At 37.6% G+C, this 13,795-nt stretch overlaps 1 long non-coding RNA gene across 9 annotated transcripts in view; it reads right to left on the reverse strand.

Moving 5' to 3' along the window:
• The window catches only part of LOC115493849 (uncharacterized), a 106,250-nt gene that overhangs the window by 21,071 nt on the left and 71,384 nt on the right, over positions 1-13,795 (reverse strand). For 2 of the 9 annotated variants that reach the window (XR_012054086.1, XR_012054083.1), the window contains 2 exons: positions 7,306-7,401; positions 4,768-4,829 (listed from right to left, as the gene is read on the reverse strand). The exons of 2 other annotated variants lie outside the window; for them this stretch is intronic. This is a non-coding gene — a long non-coding RNA (uncharacterized lncRNA). Of the gene's footprint in view, positions 1-4,767; positions 4,833-7,305; positions 7,402-9,109; positions 9,288-13,795 lie in introns of those variants that run through there. 5 more of the 9 variants (XR_012054084.1, XR_012054087.1, XR_012054085.1 and 2 more) reach the window with 5 other exon arrangements.

A 13,795-nucleotide genomic window follows, 5' to 3' on the forward strand; every position in this document is an offset into this window, starting at 1 on the left:
CAAATTTTCCCACCCGAAACAAATATTGCTAAATTGACAAAATTTGCTTTGGATGGATCAGGAAATGAGCCACAATACATCTGCATTTTTTCAGATGGGAAAAAGATAAAATTTTTCAGACATTCATTCTTACAATTAATGCTGAAGAAACAGTGCAGTTGTGATTCAGAGTGAATTACAAAATAATAATTGCAGAACAATGTGATTTAAAATGATTACAAAAGTACAATGCAATGGGATTCTGTGAAAATTATCTTTTTACTGTGGAAAAAATACAGAAACTGAAAATGAAATTTATAACATGTTCCAGGTGTAAAAGCATTAAGATTACATGTAGCTACTCAAATATACATTTTTGGTAGTATCACTTTCTAAACAGGAAATGCAGTTGCATTCCTACTCTTTAGCTGTTAACCTTCTATTCTTGTAAGACAGTTAAAACTGAATTTTCTGTAAGTGCCAAAAAACCATGTTCATTGTGCAGAGATTTTATTTTACATATTTTGTTATTTTCTAAATTCTAACATGTAATTTATTCCAGTAATCTTTTCCAACCAAAAAAAAAAAAAAAACCCAACAAAAAACCTCCAATCATCAGAATAAAGGCAAATTGTGATAAAAGGTGAGAACAAAGAGCTTTATGAATGAGAAGAAAGGAGAGTCTGCATCTTAGCTGCTGATTGCATTTGCAAAGATGAGTCTGAGTGATGCACACAGATTATAATAATACTTATGAGTAAAAAAATTATCTCAGATTTCCTGTGGCAGTATGTAACTTCCAGAGAGAGAATTCTCTTCAGTAAATCTAAGCATAGTGTGAGATTTTCATTGAAAAAGACACAGAATATGAAAAAAATTCTTGTTTGTTTCATATATTAAGTATTTTCTATTTTAAAAAGTTCACTTGGTATTATTGTTATTATTGTTAGACCTAAAATACACTAAAAAGCAATCAGGCAGAACTTGAAGTTTGCACACAATGAAGTTATAACAAAGAAGGTACAACATGCATTAGGAACTATATAGACAGATGGAAGCATTGAGACACATTTTCAATAAGAATGAGAAAAGCAAGAAGTTAAAAATCAGTCTAACAAATCAGTCTACCATAGTCTTATCTTTTAGAGACATATTTTGAGCAATGAGAGCTTAAGTGGAGATAAAAGTACAAGCAATAGGTGATATATCTGAGAATTCTCAGGCAGCTGCTGATGGAAGCAGAAAAGGTAAAATTGCAGTTCTGCAAGGCACAGATAAGGCAATAAAAGAATGCAGTCCCTGCTATGAAAATCACTGCAAGCACCAGCACTGCCATGACCCTTAGGCACAGAATTATTCAGGAGACCAAAATCACCGATATTGCCAAGGCTGTGTAAGCATGGTGGGAACTAAATTCTCATCAACTCATTTAGAATGATAAAAAGTGCATTGGCACATCTTTAATCAGGTAAGTGAGTTTAGGTGAACATCTATAAAATTAACTATCTTTGATACAAATAAATGATGTGTTTAGAGAAATCTGAGCTTAGTCTCTACTGGCTGATCCAAATTTAGTTTTTGAACAGTTCATAAAAGTGACAGAGCACTGCCACTGACAAATCTGATTACTAAGTGCCTGCCTCCTGATTCTCAAGGGCTTATTGAACATGACATGTGCTACATGTAAAACTATTTTGCCACATTTAGTATAGCACAGACAGACTTCAGAAAGCATGGTATGATTTGTCAGTTTTCTTACATTGGCCAGACAGATTTTGCAGTAGGACACAAAATAGTTCCTATGTTCAAAAAGTACCAATAGCAGTAGGAACAGATCTAAAAGGAATTTTGATCACCTAGTTCATCCCTTTGTTGTGGTATTTAATCTAAGACTTCTCTCTTATAGAAGCAAGAGAAAGCATACATTCTTAAGTCTTGTAGAGAATAATATATTTTCTAGATCCTAGTTTGGTCTTCCCCATTCCTGTTTTTCTTTTGAGAATATAACACAGTTTACCTCTGTTCAGTTTGTGTGCCATGTGAGCCACAGGGCCTTTTTTACCTTTAATTCTTTTCTGTGTCTCTTTGTGTAACTAGAGACCTCTTGCAATGTGATTTCCTTATTGAAAATTGTAATAATAACATATTCAACTCGTATTTTGTCTTCTAACTTGCTTAGATCCCATACAGGCTTAATTTGAAAAACATCTTTCTCTACTGTCCAGACTATTAATTTAAATGTGCAACATTGCCAAATCCATTACAAATTACTGAATCTTTTTCATTGCTATGGTATTTATCTTAATTTGTACACAATTATCCTTTTTTGCATACTAATCATCAGGTATCAAGAAAAAAAATTGTTCATAGAATGCCTGTTACAGTTTGAGAACCTTAAAAATAAACCCCTTTCACTCTAAAAACAAATCCTCATCTGTCTGTGAGTAGAACTGGACTAAGTAAGGGGTCATTAAAATTAAAAGAGAGACATACAGAGGATGAAAATAAGGAGTGGACCTTGCTGAACTGTCAAACAAAACCAAATGTGTTACAACTACTGGTAAAATTCTAGGTGGTTTTTGGTGGTCTTTTTTTTGTTGGGGATTTTTTTTATAATGTATACTAACTTTGTTCCATTTTACAATTCAACAGTTTTTGTATAACTCCCTTCTATTTTATATAAAAGTCGCAATGTGAACATTTGTGTTGATGGACTTTGCTGGTGTGAGAAAGCTGAGAAGTATAAAGAATACCCCATCTCTAAAGAGTGCAGCAATAGCATGCTAAATTGTATGAATGAAGATTGAAAAGAAATTTGGAAGATTTCCTAGTGAAAGCATATGCCAGCTTCTCCATCAAGGAGTCTTGCTCTTTGAACAGGCTCCTCCATAAATTTCCCACTCCAGAATTCAGAAAGGTAGAATAAGAAACCTCTAATCCAAGCAAACACAAAATGTACGTATGACAGCACGGTCCTGATGTTGTCAGCACTGCCCCTGTGATAACTAAAAAGATGTTAAAAATCAATAAACCTTGTTCTTTATATTTCTTAACTCGACCAAGCCAAGCTGAATGGGGCTCTGAGCAACCTGGTCTAGTGGAAGGTGTCCATGGCACAGGGTTGGAACTAGATGATCTTTAAGGTCCTTTTCAACCCAAACCATTCTGTAATTAGACAGAATGCTAGTAGAGTGTGGAAAAACAAATACCATATATTCATGTACAATACAAATAAAAACTTAACAAAATGTTTATTTCTAAAGCTGATGCAGCTTATGTTTCTTCTGGCTTTGCAAACTTCTGGTTAAAGCATCCCTTTTAGTAATTGCTGCTGATACACCTCTGCAACACAAATACTTAATCTCATGAAATGATATTGCCAGATAGATGAGATCCCTGTAACAGTCTTATCTCTGTGAATAAGTAATGACAGTATAAATCTTTATTTGTAATAAATGCAAATTTCCAGAACAAGCTTTTCTATGTAACCACATAGAGTGTGTAGTGTTTTGTGTAATTATAGACTTAAGAAATAAAGGAAGTTGTATTTAGTGTTCACATGTAGAGGAATCCAACCTGGTGTTTTAGTTATCCTAGAAAAAATTCTAGCACATACTATGCAAGTATGTTCATAGTATGTAAGAAAAACATTCAGGATTTATTTATGACAACAACTTTATTCTCAATATGACACTAATAATTCAGATAATGCCAAAAAACTGAGAAAATAACATATCTTTAGATAGAATTTCTGAATAATTTCAGAGAGCAGTGGCATCAAGCCTTCAGCTCTGTCCATTATTAGAAGCCAAGAATATATATATATTTTTTTTAAAAAAGTGTTTTCTTAAGGTGGCTGTACTCATTAACTGGAATGAAGTAGCTTTGAAAGTTTTCATTCTACCATTTTTAATAAATTACAAGTATAGATATGTTTATTATTGACATTTTCTAGTTATTTTCAAGGAATGTATTAATAATGATTTACATAACTTACTTTTTTCCTGACTCATACCTCTCAGGATGGGTTTTATTTTCAACACAACAATGTACTTCAAGCCTCCAAATCTCTCTAAAACTCAGATATAACCATCCAGATGATTCACTACATCTGGACCATAGTTGCATTTTCCCCCTTAAACCTACGGAAGGGAAAAGAGGCAGTGATACTATTTATGTCCTGAAATTTGGCAAAACTGTTCTGGATGTGATGTGATGATATCCTGTGGATCCTAATTTGACATGCCATGCAGACAAGATAGTAAATGTGGGCCAAAACCATGGGGCCAACAAAATTTCAAAGTTCTCTTATGAAGTACTATTATGCTGAAAGAGATCTGGGACATGGCTACGCCTGTACGAGGTTGGAGTGGCTGTTGAACAGCTGAATTATCTCCTGGTCTCATGTATGAGTGGTGGGAAAGTCAGGTCCTGGCACTCGCTGTTGGGGAAACAACCAGCAAACTCTGCTTTGTTAGGTGGGGTTGCATGGTTGACAAAACTGAAAGACAACCACAAAATTCACAAACACATTAGAGACTGAGTAATTATTTATATTCTCAATATTTGTCTCAACAGGCTAATCCTAATCCTACTTAATTCCTTCCAGGGTTATTCTTGCTTTAGAATAAAGGATAGAGTAATTTAAGAAGAATAAGAACACCATCAGTAGAGTAAGTAGCAGCAATCCAAGGATAGACTTTTTTTCCCCCCCTAAATCATCTGTTAATCTAAATTCTTCCTCAAAGAAAAAAGATACAACCAATATTAAAATGCATAATTACTTACAGAGCTAGGAAGTGTTGTCATTTTGATAATTCAATAATATTCTTCAACACAGGAAGGAAAAACTGCTTAAAAAGAGAAAAAAAAGGGAAAAGCTCCATTGTCTAAACCTTTGTTGCTAGAAACAGTATTTATTGCTATGATGCTTAAAATAATATTTATTTGCTGTTAAGTTTCTAGAACCAATGATTCTTCATGCCTTCTAAGGGTTTTGCAGATGGCTGACTGTGGAATCTATAAATTATTTTGATTTTTAGTAGTCAAATTTTTCTTGCTTCATTTAAGTGAACATAGACTTCAGAGGTCTGCAAAAGAGATTAACATAATGAGCACATTAAGGGGTCTACTAAAGGTTTTTCAGATGTCTGCAAATATAGGTTCTCTCAGATGAGTAATATTCAAAAACATAAATCTGTCTGTCTAGCTGTTTTCATCAGACATATCTGCAGACAACTCACCGTATGTAGCAGAACAGAGTATCTCTCTTTATACCTGCTGACACCCTTTGGCACTGAACCTGTGACTTTTCTTCAAATTAGTGTCCTGTTCAGATGATATCTGATGCAGATATGATCATATTTTAAAAAATAGTGTTGCAAGTTTGTGCTCTGGCTGCTATTTAACAGTTTATGCTTGGTGAGGCAAATAAGCCAACTTCCCTTTTTTCCTTCGACAAAGTCACTGAAGTTGCCTGCAGCAGAAGTTCTTTGTGTAAATCCACTGGTAACTGCTTTGGAGCAGAAAAATAATAGGACAAAACTAAGCCTTTTTACATCTTTATGCAAACCCCATGGATTGTACTGTAGTGGATTATACAAGTGCAACTTTGGAGAATAATTTATAAGTGTCTTTTCCTTGCTTTCAGCAAAATCATTATCCAATCCCATTGCTGTAAACTTTCTTCTAGAGATCAAAAATAATGATCCAGTTAACTTTACCATCTAACCAAATGAGTCTCTTTCATTAGAAAAGCACTAGCATTTCTAATTCTAATACAGTTGGTAGTTTTAATGTGCAGCTTTCTGGTAGTTCCCAACACACTTAATGATTTTGCATTTTATGGTTCTATTCTTTAGGCTGGAGTTTTGACTCACAAATAATTGCACACCATTCCTTGGATGCAGAGTGAAGTTTTGAACTTTTATTATCTTGAGATGGCTTTGGATTCCCTTGCTTAACAAGCACTACAGGAAATTTCAGTTAAATGAGTTATACTGGTGAAGAATTACAGAAGGAAAAACAAAGCTGTTTTAGCAGCTTGTGTTTTATGAGAAACAGAGGTAAGGGAGAAACCACCCAAACGTTCCAGGGTGACAGAAACAGTAAGAGTGTTCCTTTGAGCTTTCCAGTGCTATGATAATCAACAGAGCTAATAAAATGCAGCAGTTCATGGGCTTTTGGCAGCGTGAGCCTTCAGGAGGACATAAAATTTTTGCCAAAAAAGAATCTTAAAATCTTGGTTTTAAAACAAATATCCTGCCTGCTTTCTCTAGCAGCTCTAAATTTTTCCTGAGGTTGTTTGTGTAATCTATCTCCCTTTATCTGGATTAGATAAAGGAAATGAGGTTATTACATCATTGATCACAACAGTGTATTAATGGCCTCCTTCTGGATTGGGCCAAAGATACTGTCTGCGTTTGATTTACTAAAGTTGAGAGCAAGCCTGCAGTGTTTGTGAATCCTGGATAAGTGCGCTGGGTATGAGTGTGTGATACAGAGTCAACAGCAACATGCAGACTGCTGCAAATGACAGATAGTAATATTCAGTGTGAGTTGGTGAGGTTAGTCAGTCCAGCACAGCAGCCAAAATCCTTGCCAAGATTCTCTCTCTCTCTCTGAATGTACTCCTACCCATTGAGAAAAAAGCTCCCACACACAGTATTGCTATAAATTTAAAAATTTATAAATTTTTTCCCCAATGCAAAATCTTTACTTTCTTGCTTTCCCTCCCAGGGAACTGCTGTATTCATTACCTGGACTGAATCTACTCCCTGCAGACTGATCAGGCAACCAACTTTGCCAAAACAAATGCTTACACAGGGCTTCTCTAAACTGTGGCATTCAGCTATTGTTAGGCATGCACAGAGGTCATTTGGGTTAAAAATCCCACATTTTGGAGGGTGGAAAGAGATAAAAAGTAAAATTCCTTGCACTTAAATTAAGTAATAACTTACTAGGTTATTTACTTTACTTACCTACTTTAAAGTACTTAAAGTACTTAAAGTACTTTAAAGAAAATGCTTGTGTTTACCAATTGACAAGACCAGCAGATATAAAAAAGGCATCTTAAAAGTAAGTGTATTATTAGTAGTGTATTATAGTAAGTATATTATTAAATTTTCAGAACATGCATCAATAAATCTTCACAGGTCTCTACAAGTCAATATCTGACTGTTTGTAAGGGGCAAATCTTGTAGAATGGCTGCAGAAACCCTATGAGAAATTCCCCTCTTTTTTTCCTTCCCCACATTTTGAGAACCCTTTGTCTGGCTCCCCCTCTTGATGTGTCTGTAAGGTCCTGGGATCTGATCACAGACTCACAGAATATGCTGAGTTGGAAGAGGCCTTAGAGCAGCTCTGTTCTGCTGCAGGTCTTTACTGCTCCCTTTTATTGCTGGAGCTTGATCCAGGTAACACCTATGAAGAAGAAAGGGATTTGGGCCACAGATTACAGCCAGCTCTACCCCTGGCCCATGCACAGAGGCACAAGGGTGTTAAGAGTAACACAATAGGATTCAAGCTTGACACATTTAAAATCATACTTAGAGAACTGCAAGAAGGCTGCTTTTGGAAAGAGAGCTTAAAAGAAACTAGAAACAAAACATTTTATTTATCAGCCAAACAGATCCTAGTTATGAATTCTTTCAAGTTATTTCCTCTTGGCTAGCCTAGTTCAGCTGGAGTGCTGCTGCAGACTGGAGGCACCACAACTACAACAGCTCGCTCCAGCTGAATGCTTCAGAAAGCAGAAACACAGGATAGTTATTCTGCATTCTTAAAGCCAAAGTAGTTAAACTGTGAGGTGGAATTGTAACAGCTAAATTCAGATTTCCTGGATAAAAATGTAAAATACCCGACCAAAAGCTGTGACCTAGAGTTGCATTTCCTCTGTCAACTTGTTTAAAAATGTCAGATAAACGTAAAATTTGGCTGTGTAAAAGAAGGAACAATAAGTAAGAAAGTAAGTAAAAAGTGTATGATGGCAGATTGATCAGAGAGGATTTAGATTGGTGTAAATGTTCAGTAATAACATGAGCTTTCCATGTTTTAAAGTAATGCACTGCCAACTTTCCCCTGCAAGTACTTTCTGGCAGGAAACCACTAGAGTACAGAGGGGTAATGAAAAAAAATATGCATGACCTGTGCAACCCATATAGATTCAGGTGACCTCAATGAAATAAGACTCTTAAGTTTTAATCAGAAAGATAAAGTGTGGAGAAAAGGGGGAGGAGTTTCTTAACCCAAAAAATTGGGAAGGCTCTTACAGCAGGCCCATCTTGAGACTGAGGTTTTTCAGCACAAGTGAAACCAGGATAGCTCTGCTTATGATGGCCAGGACAGGAAGAGAATGATCAAAAGGAAAAGAAAATGGAGAGGGAAAGCAATGCCATTCCAAAGCTAGCCTGGCAGCCTTCAGAGTGGAATTTTTCTTGCAACAATTAAAACTAGACTGGCCATGAATGCATACCACTGAAGAAGTTTATGGATCGGGAAGGTAATCATCCCTCTGCATCTTTTCCATTCTCCTTTTCTTCTAGCATTAAAGATATCAGAGAATCACAGAATGTCTGATGCAGAAATGGACCTCTGAAGGCCATTTGTTGCAACCTCTCCTGCTCAAGCACTGCCACCCAGAGCCAATTGCCCAGAGGAGTTTTGAATATGTCTAGGGATGGAGGCTCCACAACATCTCTGAGAAACCTGTGCCAGCACTCAGTCACTCTCACAGTAAAGTGTTTCCTGACTTTCAGAGGGACCCTCCTTTGTTTCAGGTTGTGTCCATCACCTCTGGCTCTGTCACTGGACATTACTGAAGAGTTTGGTTCTGTCCTCTTTCTACCCTGTCCCTGAGGTGTGTTTACATATCAATAAGATCCCCTTGAGCCTTCTCCTACCCAGACTGAAGAGTCCCTGCTCTCTCAGCCTTTCCTCACAGGTGAGGTGCCGGAGACCCTAAGTTACCTTTGTGGCCCTTTGCTGGACTATGTCTATGTGTATCACACACTAAGAAGCCCAGACCGGGACAGAGCACTCTAGGAAGGGATCTCACCTGTACTGAGCAGAAAGAAAGGATCACCTCCCCCAGATTGCTGGCAACACTTTGTCTAATGCAGCCCAGGATTACCTTCTTTCCAGCAAGGACACATTGCTGGAAAGTGGGTGTCAAGTGGGTGTCCAGCTCCAGGGCCTTTTCCGCAAACTTACTTCTTAGCAGGATAGCACCCACCATCTCCTGCTGCGTCAGGTTGTTTTATCCCAGGTGAAGGACTTGGCACTTCCCCTAGTTGAACGTCATGAAGTTATATCCTGGGACAGGAAAGAATCTGATCTATTATTTTGCCTATTTTACTTTTTTTTTATTGCCTATTTTACTTTATTTTCTAAAAGCTTTGATAAATATTATTCCATTAAATTATACAAATACAATAAAAAGTATACTATATTTATGGGGAATTTTTTTTCATAACTCTTAGATACCAAAAAGTTGTTCAAATTTATTTTCTTTATACCTATTTTCTTCTACTGTGGGTTTTAAGGATAAATGCAAACAAGACGTGTAGTTCTAGTGTGCATGAAGTTGATCAAAAACTTGGTAAATATTCACCTTTACTGAAGCCACACTAGCTTTTCCCAGGCAAGATGTATTTCTCAAGATATCCACCAATTCTACACTTGGCTTGTACTTGTAGTAATTTCCTCAGTAAAGAAGGCAGACTTAGAGGTTTCTTGATCCCAAAGGAGCTTTTAAAAATATATCACATCTGTGATACCACAGATGCTGCACTCCAGTCCTTAGGTGCCATGGGAGCCTTAAAGCAGAAGTTAGATGGTGCTGTTAGTAATTTAGCTGTTTCATTCTTGAGATCTCTCAGAGCTCTTGGGGGCACATGATCTAGGTCTGGTGATGTTTTAGTGTTTGTTCATTGCTTTGTTCCATGGCCCTCCTGCAACCACTTCAGTTTCAGACAGGGCCTTTGCAGAATGTGCTGCAAGAATGTTAAAGAAGGGGAATTTCTCTTATTTCCACAGTGAATGGCAAGACAAAATAATTGTGTAGTATTGTATCCTCATGATCAACCTTCCCTGACTAAAGTCTGTGGTTTTCTTCTGATGTGTGTGAAGCATTTAATACTAGTTTTAATTTTATCTTTTAAGTATTAGCTTCAAATTCTGGTTTAGTCTGCACTGGTTTCCATTTCATTTGATATGCCTGAATTTTTATTAAAACCTTTCTTATATTAATTAGAACATGCATGATTTCTGCAATTTGAACAATGTTTTTCTGTTTCTAGCAAATGCCTTTCCTTCCATTCTGTCTTGTTTTCATCCTTATTTAAGCCTTTCCTACTGCAATACAATATGCAAATCCCCTGTAAGTATTTAATTTTCTCAGCTCCTTCTTTCAAACTCCGTTTTCAAAGGCTCCTTACTTTTACATCACTCTGTTCCTTCACAACTCATGAAAAAGTGCATGAACTGGAAGAATTATTTTGCTTGTGGAACCATTCTCTTTGGTAGTAGGGTGTATGAGGCCACAAACTTTGTTCCTTTAGCACCAATTCCCATATGTTAAAACCACCATAACTCAACAGAAATGGACTAAGCGATTTCTTGAGTGGTATTTTTATCAGTTGTGATGGAGAATGATGGTGTAGATATGATCTCCAGATCAGGAAATCACTACCTAATTGCTGAAAACCGAGATGGAGTACCAGGGGAAATATTATCCTTTATGCATTCACAATCTCATATATACCTCCCTAAGCATACCAATCACTGTCTAAGACAGGATATTGAGGCAAATGGCTTTTTTGGTTTAACTCCATGTGCTCATTTTTATGAAAAGTAAATCTGTTAAGAAGCAAATGCTTCTGGAGTGAGGTAAATTTCCCCAGAACTTGATTTCTGCAGAACTTGATTTCAGAGGAAAACAGCAGGAAAAGTTCTGATGTTAATATATTTCTTTCTAGGGAACCTTGTTGCTTGATTACCTTTCTGAAGTGCCTGTACACAAATGCACACAGCATGGGGAATAAAGAAGAACTGAAAACCTATGTGCTGTCACAAGGCCATGATCTCATTGCAATTACAGAGACAGGGTGGGACTGCTCACATGACTGGAATATTGTCATGGATGGCTATGTACTTTTAGAAAGGACGGGACAGAGAAGTGAGGTGAGATGTTTATGTGTAAGGGCAGCTGGAATATATTGAGATCTACCCTGGGACAGACACATGATTTGAGGGTTTACAGGTGAGAATTAAGGGACAAGCTAATATGAGTGACACTTGTGGATGTTTATTACAGGCCACCTGTAGTGACCATGAGATGGTGGAACTCAGGATCCTGCACAGGGGAAGCAAATCCATAAGCAGAACTAGAACCATAAAGTTCCAGAGAGCTAACTTGGGCCTCTTCAAGGACCTACTAAACGGGATCCCATGGGTTATGGCTCTGGAAGAAAAGTGCATCCAAGAGACATGGTCAATATTTAAGAACTACTTTCTCTAAGGTCAAGACATGATAAAGTAATCAGACAAAAGGAGCAGGAGACGTGCATGGATGAACAGAGACATCCTCTCTCAAAGGCAAGAAAGAAATCTATGGGATGTGGCAAAAAGGATAGGCCATGTAGGAGCACTATGGGAACATTGTCAAAATATGCAGGAATGCAATGAGGAAGGCCAAGACCCACCTGGAATTGCAACTGGCAAAATACCTCAAGGACAACAAGAAGGGCTTCTGCAAGTATATCAGCTGTGAAAGGAAGATCCGAGATAATGTTGAGGTGCTGCTGCATTAGATGGATGTCCTGGTAATGGAAGAGACAGAGAAGGTGGAATTACTGAGCACCTTCTTTGCCTTAGTCTTTACTTCTGAAGATGTCTCTCAGCAGTCCCAGACTTCAGAAGTAAGAAGAATGCTGGAGAAAGAAAGACTTCCCCTTGGTCATAGAGGGTTGGGTTGGAGGTTGACTAGGCACACTTAACACCATCTGTGGCCTCTGCTGGGATGCACCCATGGGTGCTGATGGAGTCACAGATGTTCTTGCTCTTCTTCTCTCCACCATCTTTGAAAAAATCAGAGAACAGGGGAGGTGTCTGTGGATTAGAAGAAGTCCAATGTTTCTCCCATCTTTGAGGAGGGCTAGAAGGAGGACAAGAGAAACTATGGGCCAGTCGGTCTCAACTCTAGCCCTGGAAAGGTGGTGGAACAGGTCATTCTGGAGATCATTACCAAGCATTTAGAAGAAGGCTGTAGTGAGCATGGATTTGCCAGGGGGAAGTGATGCTTGACCAATCTGGCAGCCTTCTGTGATGACATGGCAGGATGGGACAGTGAGGAAGGGCTGTGGATGTTGTCTGCTTTGACTTCATCATGGCTTTTGACGCTGTCTTCCAGAACATCCTCATAGGTAAGCTCAGGAAATGAATGGACAGGGTGAGGTGGATCAAGAACTAAAGGCAGAGCTCATAGGGTCTAGATCAGAGCTCAGAAGGTTGTGATCAGTGGAGCAGAATCCAGTTGGTGGTCTGTAGTCAGTGGCATTCCCTATGGATCAGTACTGGGCTCTCTTATTCAACTTGTTTATCAATGACCTGGAAAAAGGGATTGAATCGCCCTCAGCAAGGTTGCTGATGATACTAAACTGAGGGCAGTGGCTGATACACCTGAAGGCTGTGCTGCCATTCAGTGGGACCTTGATAGGCCGGAGATTTGAGGAGAGAGAAACATAAGGTTCAACAATGGCAAGTGCAGGGTTCTGCATCTGGGGTAGAATAACTCCAAGGACCAGCACAGGCTGGGGGCTGATCAACCTGAAGTTTTTCATGTTCCAGAAGTATTTTTCATCCAATCTCTTCCTTTCAGAAACATGTAACTATGGTCAGCATCAATCCTTTCAGAGCATTACAGATCTTGCTATCTTGAAAAATTTTCACAAATCAAAACATTCAAAGCCTTGAAAATACAGTCTCAAGAATACATAAAATATAAAGTCCTTCCTGGCATATAAGAAGAAAATTGGTAATATTGAAACAAAAGGCTACTGACCATTGTTTTCTTGCAGTTTCTACTATAAAAAGGATCAGAGCAAAACTAGATGAAAAAAGGCCAATTTAAAAGTAAATTACAACTAGGATGCAATTTGAAATGCTTTTGGATTCTATTCCAGACTGTCCAGTCATACTTCACTAAGTTTGATCACAGCTTGAGTTCACCTTCGAGTCTAAATTATGGATTTTCCCTTGAAGGAGCCTGGTTAGCTTACCCAGATTTCATCCTATTAGCAATGGATAGATATAGAGCTTTTTTTCTTTGTTTGGAAAGGTATTTAAACATAAACATCAACTGACTTTGAGGGTATTTGATGGTCATCAGTTTGAAGGAACACACACAGTTTGTTGTGATTGTGAGATGTTTCTGAAGATCTGCCCTGCTAGATCTTCATAAGATAAGGTTATCCTGTACAACCTGCTAGGCCACTAGGCATTCCAGTGAATTTGGGATGTCCTGTTTTTTTTGACCTATCATGGAATGTAAAAATTCTTAGTTACATAGTAAATTTTAACAATTAGCTCTGACATGTTTATCAATGTTTATCCCTAACTGCTTCAGAAGGTTTCTTGTTTTCCTTGCTGTTTTATAAGCCACAATGTTGTACCGACTTTAATAAATGTAAGTAAAATTACATAATTTCATTAAATGATTTTATATTGTTCAACATACATATGGAAATGCTCATGAAGAGGAGCAGAAATTTGATAATTTTTAAACATCACTATCTGACTTGGAACAGGTTAGCGTAAC

This window comes from Taeniopygia guttata, chromosome 2 (assembly GCF_048771995.1).
Source record: "Taeniopygia guttata chromosome 2, bTaeGut7.mat, whole genome shotgun sequence".
Taxonomy (NCBI): domain Eukaryota; kingdom Metazoa; phylum Chordata; class Aves; order Passeriformes; family Estrildidae; genus Taeniopygia; species Taeniopygia guttata.